The 7,941-nt window shown below is 35.4% G+C and overlaps 1 long non-coding RNA gene across 1 annotated transcript; it reads left to right on the top strand.

Annotated features, from left to right (window-relative positions):
* Window positions 1-4,430: 4,430 nt before the first annotated feature.
* On the top strand, window positions 4,431-6,969 carry LOC147489909 (uncharacterized). The gene is made up of 2 exons (XR_015203068.1): window positions 4,431-5,243; window positions 6,760-6,969. It is a non-coding gene; the product is annotated as an uncharacterized LOC147489909 (long non-coding RNA).
* The last annotated feature ends 972 nt before the right edge of the window (window positions 6,970-7,941 follow it).

The raw sequence follows: 7,941 nt of genomic DNA, 5'->3' as shown, positions 1-7,941 counted from the left end.
ATTGACTTTAGTAGGACCGATAATCTTAGTAAATGCTAATTCTAAAGAACTAGGAGTGGAATGAATTCTCTACTCCAACTCTATTGCAATAGCATCGAGAGTGTAGAAAACTTTGATAATATTAAGTTGAAAATAGCTTTAGTTTTACTTGCGTTTGAGTCTCGTTACTTGTTCGTAGGTAAAACTATCATTTTCCTTTTTTATCTCCCACAATACCCCTTCACGTGCCTTACACATGAGTCATGCATGAGTAAACATAAATTAGCTTTTTGTCTTTCTGGAAGTATCTTCGTTTATGTTTTGTCCTTCTATAGTAAAAGTTGAGGAAACTTGAATGAGACTAACTGGTTGCGATATACTACTAAGACTACAAGCAAGAGTGCACACAATAGTACGAGTAGGGCTGGGAATGGTTCGGGTTTCAACCCGAATCCGACCATATCCAAATCCATTTTATCGGATATGGTTTCTATGTTTGTGAGTAGAATCCGGAAACCCGAACCATTTAACAAGATTCATATTTTGAAGCCCAAAAAATAATTTATTTATTACATTTATATATGAAAATTATTAAAATAGTGTCTTTTTTGGTGTCTTTTAATGGATATGAATATCCCGAAAATCCGGATACAGTAAAGAGTTTTAGGGATGATATTTCGGCCCTCAACCCGGCCCTAAAAGATACTTGCAAAATCCCTCAAAAGCTGGTCCTCATGCCTATGAGGGGCCTTCTGGAACATGAGCCTGACCCTCATTAGGCCCTCACCAGCCCTCATATTTTTTTTGTTTGTTATTTTACGTTATATATATGTTTTCTAACTTAATTATCTAGGTTATATCAATTTTTTTCACTACATTAGTATTAAATAAGGAGTAAATTAGAACATGACATATACATTTTTTGTAATTAAATGAAAGAGGGGTATATAGGCCATATAAATGCAAAATAAACATGCATTTCTAACGTAGCAACATGGTTAAGTATTGAAAGTGTAAGGCTCTCATCACTTCCACAATTTCTATATCTCATTTTCTAAAGGTATAAGAGCATCTCTAGGTGGCGGCCGCATCACCTTGCAGATTTGTTTATGGAATTTGAAAACTTTATCCTCAAATCTGGACCAACTCTAGGTGGCCGCAAATTCCATTCGCAAAAACACAACCCACGCGACATTACCATTGTCGCGCGACAGTTAGAGTGTCGCACGTACCATTCCAAAAGTCAAACAAACAACCTACACGACATTAGAACTGGCGCACAACAGTGGGAGTGCTGCGCAACCGTACCATTCCAAAAGTTAAAAAAAAAAAAAAAAAAACCCACGCGCCGCATCCGCATCCGCATCCGAAATCCCAAATTTGCTTCCACGGATGCAACTAGACAGGTGATGCATGCGGCCGAATTTGCTTCTACCTAGAGTTGGATTTCCATGAAATTCCGAGTTTTGGAAGTAAATTTGGAGTAATTGGGAGGTGATACTACCACCTAGAGATGCTCTAAGAATAAGTTTTATATCCTTAGTTGAAATTGATATATATATAATCAAAAGTATAATAAAAAAAATCAAAACCACCAAAAAAATTAAATAAATTATTAGTGTATAATTCAATCGGGCCCGACCCTCATTTGGCCCTCAAAATTGAGGGTCGAGGGGCGGATAAGGGATTCTGTATTTATGTCATAGCCTTACTCAACCCGGCCCTCAACACATATTTGGGGCGGACTGGCCCGACCTTCAGTCATGAGGATTTTTATGGTTTGATGGCGGCCTGACTCTTTTAACACCCCTAAAGAGTTTGAGTGAGAATCCAACTTTAACCCGTACCATTTCCAGCCCTAAGTACGAGGAAGAAGTATAGTCTAAACTAATGAAATAGGGAATGAAGAGATCACCGGCCACCATTTTCTCAAACTAATTTCACATTATTACTAGAGTATTTAAAAAAAAAAAAAAAACTATGCAAAAGTCCCTATTGATGTTATTATGCATACTCAGATAATGTCTAAACTACTTTAAAATCCGCGACCCTCATTTACAGTCCCGCAATAGTGATAATTTTTTTTATATATATATATTTCTAAATCTCTTGGTCATTTTTTGTCTTACATGGTTTTGTTTTGACTATTTTACCCATATTTTTTTAGTAGATTGATGATATTACCCTTCTATACTTTAAGCAAAACGCACAACGTGCGTGCATCAGTATAGGAAAACTTAAAGTCGGAAGTGGAAACAATTAGTATCGTGCGTCAATAAATTTCAGTATATATAGTAAGCCAAAATCTAGAGTGCGCCTGCTGCACTATAGCTGTGGTGCGCAGCCTTCTGAGCCACATGTACTGCGAGAGTAAAACCAGAACAATGAGTGAACAAGTTAAGCCTACAAATTAAAAAAACAAGAAAAATAAAAATGAAAGAAGGCCATGGTTTCACGCACCTTCCCTTTTACGTGGCTTTCTAGCGTTCTCCGCAACTCGCCACCTCCTATGGAAAGTTGAAACCTTCTTCTTTCAGTTTATACTTTCAATAAGTTTTTTATACCCTAACTCCTCCACTGCAATTGTCGATCTATACTTCTTCCTTTTTTACTTTGTTAAACAGAGAAAAAAATTCTTCTGTTTTTGGTGGTCTTGATAGTGCAAACAACATTGATTTTTTTTATTACTTCTATACTTAGTATTCCTTATCAATATCATGGTTATTCCCCATCAATAGTATGTTGGCGAATAATTCCCTTTGTTAGGTCGAGACGAAGAGGCTTTCAATGTACTACTGGGCATAAGATGAGGTCGAAGTCACAACTAATGAGTGTTTGGCGATCAAAGTGAGTGCAATTCGCTTTAGTATGTGTGTTAGGTTTAATTGTTTAAATACTCCGGGGTTTTTTCTTCTTCTTCTTTTTTGAATTTCAGACACTGGCAAACAAGTTTTTCTAGTTATTCGAATTATTAAATGAGAACACGTTCCAAAATAATAGTGTCAATTTTCTTATTTCTCGATTTTCTTGTCAATTTAAAGCCACATTGGAAGGTACTCTGTTTATACTTTACATGATTTTGGTGCACCTTTGTTTGAAATTTTGGTGGGGGAAAAGAAAATAACATGCTAATATCTTTGAGTAGTAATGCAGGTTAACCACAAGTTTTGTTGAACAAGGAGGTTTTGTTATTACAAGTGTCAATGTGTAATGGCTTCGATGATTGTATGCTATTATTTTGTGGGCCCTTTTTTCTATTTCAGCTGATTCCCTGTGCTTAGCACTCCCTTCTTGAGTATTTTTGCCGCCTGGAACTTGCTTATTTAGTAGCCACAGGTTTATAACTTGATCCTCATTTCGATCACCTTCTATAAAAAATTTCTTGATGGCTAGTCACCACTGAATAGTCTTCTACATTGGTTGCAGGGGTCCAGTATGGGAACCATTCAATGCTCTGGATCGAGGGTCCAGTATTATAAGAACCATTTAATACTTTATTTCATAGTTATAAGAGAATTGGCCAGGTACCTGGAATTCCGTTCCAATTAGACATTATCTACATTTGTAGTGATATAGTATGGTATTGTACTATTGCTATATATACATGTTGTGGTGTCTGTGTTTTCCCCCAGGGTGTCGTAGTGTGAGTCTGTCTACCTATTGTTACACTTAGTATAAATATATGATTTACATTGTTGTGCCTTTTTTTCCTTGTTAAGTTTTTAGGACTCCTTCACTAAAACTCTGTGGGTTAAGCATTATTTCTTTTTGTTGATGAAAGTGTTTATCAGTCAAACATTAAATAATGTATGAATCATATATTGTGATATGGTTTTTCAGAAATTATTCTCTGAACTTTTTCATTGGAATCTGCTAATCTCTAGTACTTCAAGGTTACTATAGAGACAAATTCAAGTTTTGCCTAGATTCTGGTGTACTTGCATCTACAAGAGCACTAAGTACTTCATGTGGTAGGAATATTGGTTTCGTTTCAGGCATAAGGTACAACATTTTTGGCTTGCCAAAAATCCAGCAAGAGATTAATGGCATCATGTAGTTTGAGGTCATTTATGGTCATAGTGTAGAAGGTGTAACCTAGCTTAGCTTTTTCCACCTAAAGTAGCTATATTAGGCATGTTTTAACCTTCTAGAGAGCACACGCACCACTGGACCATGTGTAAATTTGAACCATTAGTACCTCATGAGGAAGATCATTTAAAGCTCATTGTTACTTATGGGGTTGGCATTCATATCTGGGCACTGGACTGTTTTTATTAGTCATTGTTTAAAGGTTGCATATTGTATAAGAGTGCACATCCCTTGGATACCCAGAAAACTGAGCACTTGTTCTTGTACACTTGTTCATTTGTGGTTTCTTTTTTTGTTTTTTGTTTCCTTGAAAAACATTTGAACCAAGCACAGCCTATATTTCATTTATTATTATTTTTTTTTCTTTCTTTTTGATAATTGATTGGATTTAAGGTGTTACCCTGCCTAATCTTGGTGAATCAGTTGCATTGACACATTTATCACTCCTTAGCTGAATTATATTTTTAGGTACATGGTTAATGTTGTACTTAACCATTTTGCACTCCTTAGCCAACACATTTACTCACTTCTTGAGCCATTTATTAAAGATGGGGTTCCATTTGATGGATACCACAAGTCAATGGCAAAGGAAAGCACATGGGTAGGAAATATGGAATTGCAGACAGCTTCTCTTGTTATGAGAAGTAATATTTGCGTTCACCGAGTAATCCCCTAATCCATCACTGTTGAGCATATTTCAAAGTCATATTTTATATTTGTTCTTCTATCACAAAAGATCAATGTAGGTCCATGGCCAGGAATTTAGAGAACTTTGTGTGTCATTCAAGAATCAAGATATTTTTAGTCTACCAGAGGTTCAGTTTTGCAACTATTCTGTAAAAAGCTCATAGTAGTCGTTGTTGCTTGATCATTTTAACAACCATGGTGCAATCCAGTGAATATTCCAGTAATCTTGTTCATTATGGGGAAGGGGGTAGACCTTTTGAGAACCCAAATCCACCTACTAAGAACCATTTTTTCCTTTTCTTTTGTTCATAGGAATAACAAGAGCTGTCAATAGATTAGCGGGATTGAATTAAATTTCTTTGCTAGTTGGTTGGTCGGTCTAGAAGAAAATGGGGGAAGCTAAGCTTGGGAGTAAATAGCTACAACTCATGAAATCAACACTCGGGGAGCTCGGTGTCGATTGTAAGATTTGAGAATTTGCTATTTAGGTGAGTAACCTCATTTACTTAGGTTTATATACTGTTTGATCTTGTTTAAAATCATATTGATTTTGTTGCTTTGATGTGAATTCAAATTGAATGAGAGTTATGATGTCTTGGTGTTAAAATATGAATGGTACAAAAACTGTAAATATTTCTGTTTCTATCTTTGTCTTTGATATTACTTATAAAATCAAATTTTTGTTATTTTTGATTGAATTCAACTCTGAATGAAAGTTCTGTTAGTCATCTATCTAACGTAGCAAGTCCTAACCTATTTGGATGTGTTGATAGAAAGTTATGATCTCCACAATTTAGGTCGTCAGAGTTTTCTGATAGCAGAAATTAGGTTCGGCCCCAGTTTGGGAACCATGTTTTCTTATAGTTAGGTTGTGATTCAAACCCTTGTCAAAACATGAAAAAGTAAGGGTTACAAGTCTTCTTTCCATCCCAATTGGCCTCATTGCGTTCTGTGGTCTGTGGAGATGGTTCCAGTATCTAAAAGTTTGGATGGCAGAAAATAGTGTCAGAAATCAGTTTCTGCGCACGGTGTTCGAGCCTAATTTTAGCATATTTAGAATGAGATTGAGAAGTTTTATAAAACATAAAGAAGTAAGGTCTGTGTGTTATATTCACAATGTAAAAAGCCTCGTTGCTTTTGGATATATGTGGAAAGAATTGTGCCATTCGGAAGATGGTGTGTCAGGATTTTAGTTTTCTGAAATCAGGATTTTTTACCATTTTCGACCTAAGTTTTCTTCTTGATGGGCTGAGGTTGGGACTTCGAGTTTTACATGAAAAAGTAAAACTACATACCCTAGTTTCTAAATATTTAAGTTGTGTGTTGAGTTTCTAAATAATTAAGTTGAGGTTAGGAAGCTACGAGTTTCCAAAGTGGACATGGAGAATGAAATTGGTGAAAGTTATATTCTGTTTGAATAATGGTTTATTGTTTACATGATTTTATTTCTAGTGTCCTTGGTTGAGACACGTACATAACGAGGTAGCCATGGGGGCTGGTTTTACTTGTAATTGTTGTTGTGTAAGGTAACGTGAAGTTTTATGATAATGGAAAATATGATAAACAAAGAGTTACTTGGTAATTGCTTACAGTCAAATACTTTATTATTATGATTTTTAGGTCTTGACAGGATTCATGTTTATGAAATATTGAAAATACAAAGGAGATATTGCAGAAATTTTTGTTGGATTTTTATGTCTTGGTATAGTTTAGGTTTTGTGTAGTTGGTCCGTATAACGTCCCGAGTTTCGTAATGATTGTAGATGTCATGTGTCTTTGGTATTCAGTCATTTTGAAATTTGGGTCATGACATTACCGCTATATTTTTAGTTTGTGTATGATCACTTACTTCAATACCTTGGAAGAATATATTTGAGGTTCTTCCATTTGAACTAGTAGCCCTTATGTAGCGTACCTGCACATTGTACTATATTAAATTTTGTCGCTTTACGATCTATTGAACCTAACTACTATCTGTTTTTGTTTTGTTTTTCATTTTTATAGATTGAACTTAATAGAACAAGGCTATGATGGCTGGCTGGATGGATAAGCTAGACGTGAAACGATTTTTCCGGCATGGTGTTGGGTTTTATTTTGTTGGTTTTGTAAACGTTTGAAGTTGTATCTTGGTTGGTTGTTTGTAAACTAATGTCAGATAATGAAATTATTTACTAATGAAAAGAGTTGTTGAGCAACAACTATGTTTTCTGAGTCCCCCTTTATGTTGAGCAACAACTATGTCTTCTAAGTCCCCCTTTATGTATCATAGTAAGCCTCCATGGCTATATAAATGGGAGGCTTACACTATCACTTATTTTAGATTTGATTGAATGGAAGTGGTACCTGATGCAGTGATATATTGGAGGCCTACGGGTTACAATCTCACTTCATCAGTGTATGCTGCCATCTTTTCCCCTTTCTTTATTTCTATTCTTTATTTTACACTTAAACTCTTGTAATCTCCTACCCCTTTTCCCATACGTAATACAATTCTGAGCTCACTTGGCAAAAAATAGATGCCAAAATCTATAGTGCGTAGGCTTGTGAAATGGATAACTACATATGTAAGACATCAGTCCATTAGCCATGCAGCAAATATTTATGACCACTCACCTTGAAACTCATCTAACTCTATCGACATTAACAAGTTAAGTGCTGATGTCAGAACGGAGTTCTCATTCAGAAAAAAAAAATAGTGCATAGTTTCCCCATAAAGTCCAGAGTTTTGTTCATGATAAAAATGATCCATAATAAGCCAAGTGTGAAATATTAAACATTACAGTATGCTACATTGTATGTGTCATCCTTACTTTGGCAGATCAAAACTTCCAGTAAGAATGGTGAGAACCAAGTGATAATGGTGCTCAACAGGAAGGTATATGGTCTATAGCATTCCAAATAATGGATACTATATAGTATGTATCATCCTTACTTTGGCAGACCAAAACTTCCAGTAAGAATGGTGAGAACCAAGTGATAATGGTGCTCAACAAGATGATATATGGTATGTAGCATTCCAAATAATAGATGCTATATAGTATGTATCATCCTTACTTTGGTAGACTAAAACTTCCAGTAAGAATGGTGAGAACCAAGTGATAATGGTGCTCAACAAGATGGTATATGGTATATATCATTCCAAATAATGAATGTTGTATAGTATGCATCATCCTTACTTTGGCAAAC

The sequence above is a fragment of the Coptis chinensis genome, chromosome 7, assembly GCF_015680905.1.
Source record: "Coptis chinensis isolate HL-2020 chromosome 7, ASM1568090v1, whole genome shotgun sequence".
Taxonomy (NCBI): domain Eukaryota; kingdom Viridiplantae; phylum Streptophyta; class Magnoliopsida; order Ranunculales; family Ranunculaceae; genus Coptis; species Coptis chinensis.
The sequence above is the reverse complement of the archived record's forward strand: the minus strand, read 5'-3'. Positions and strand labels throughout refer to the sequence as shown.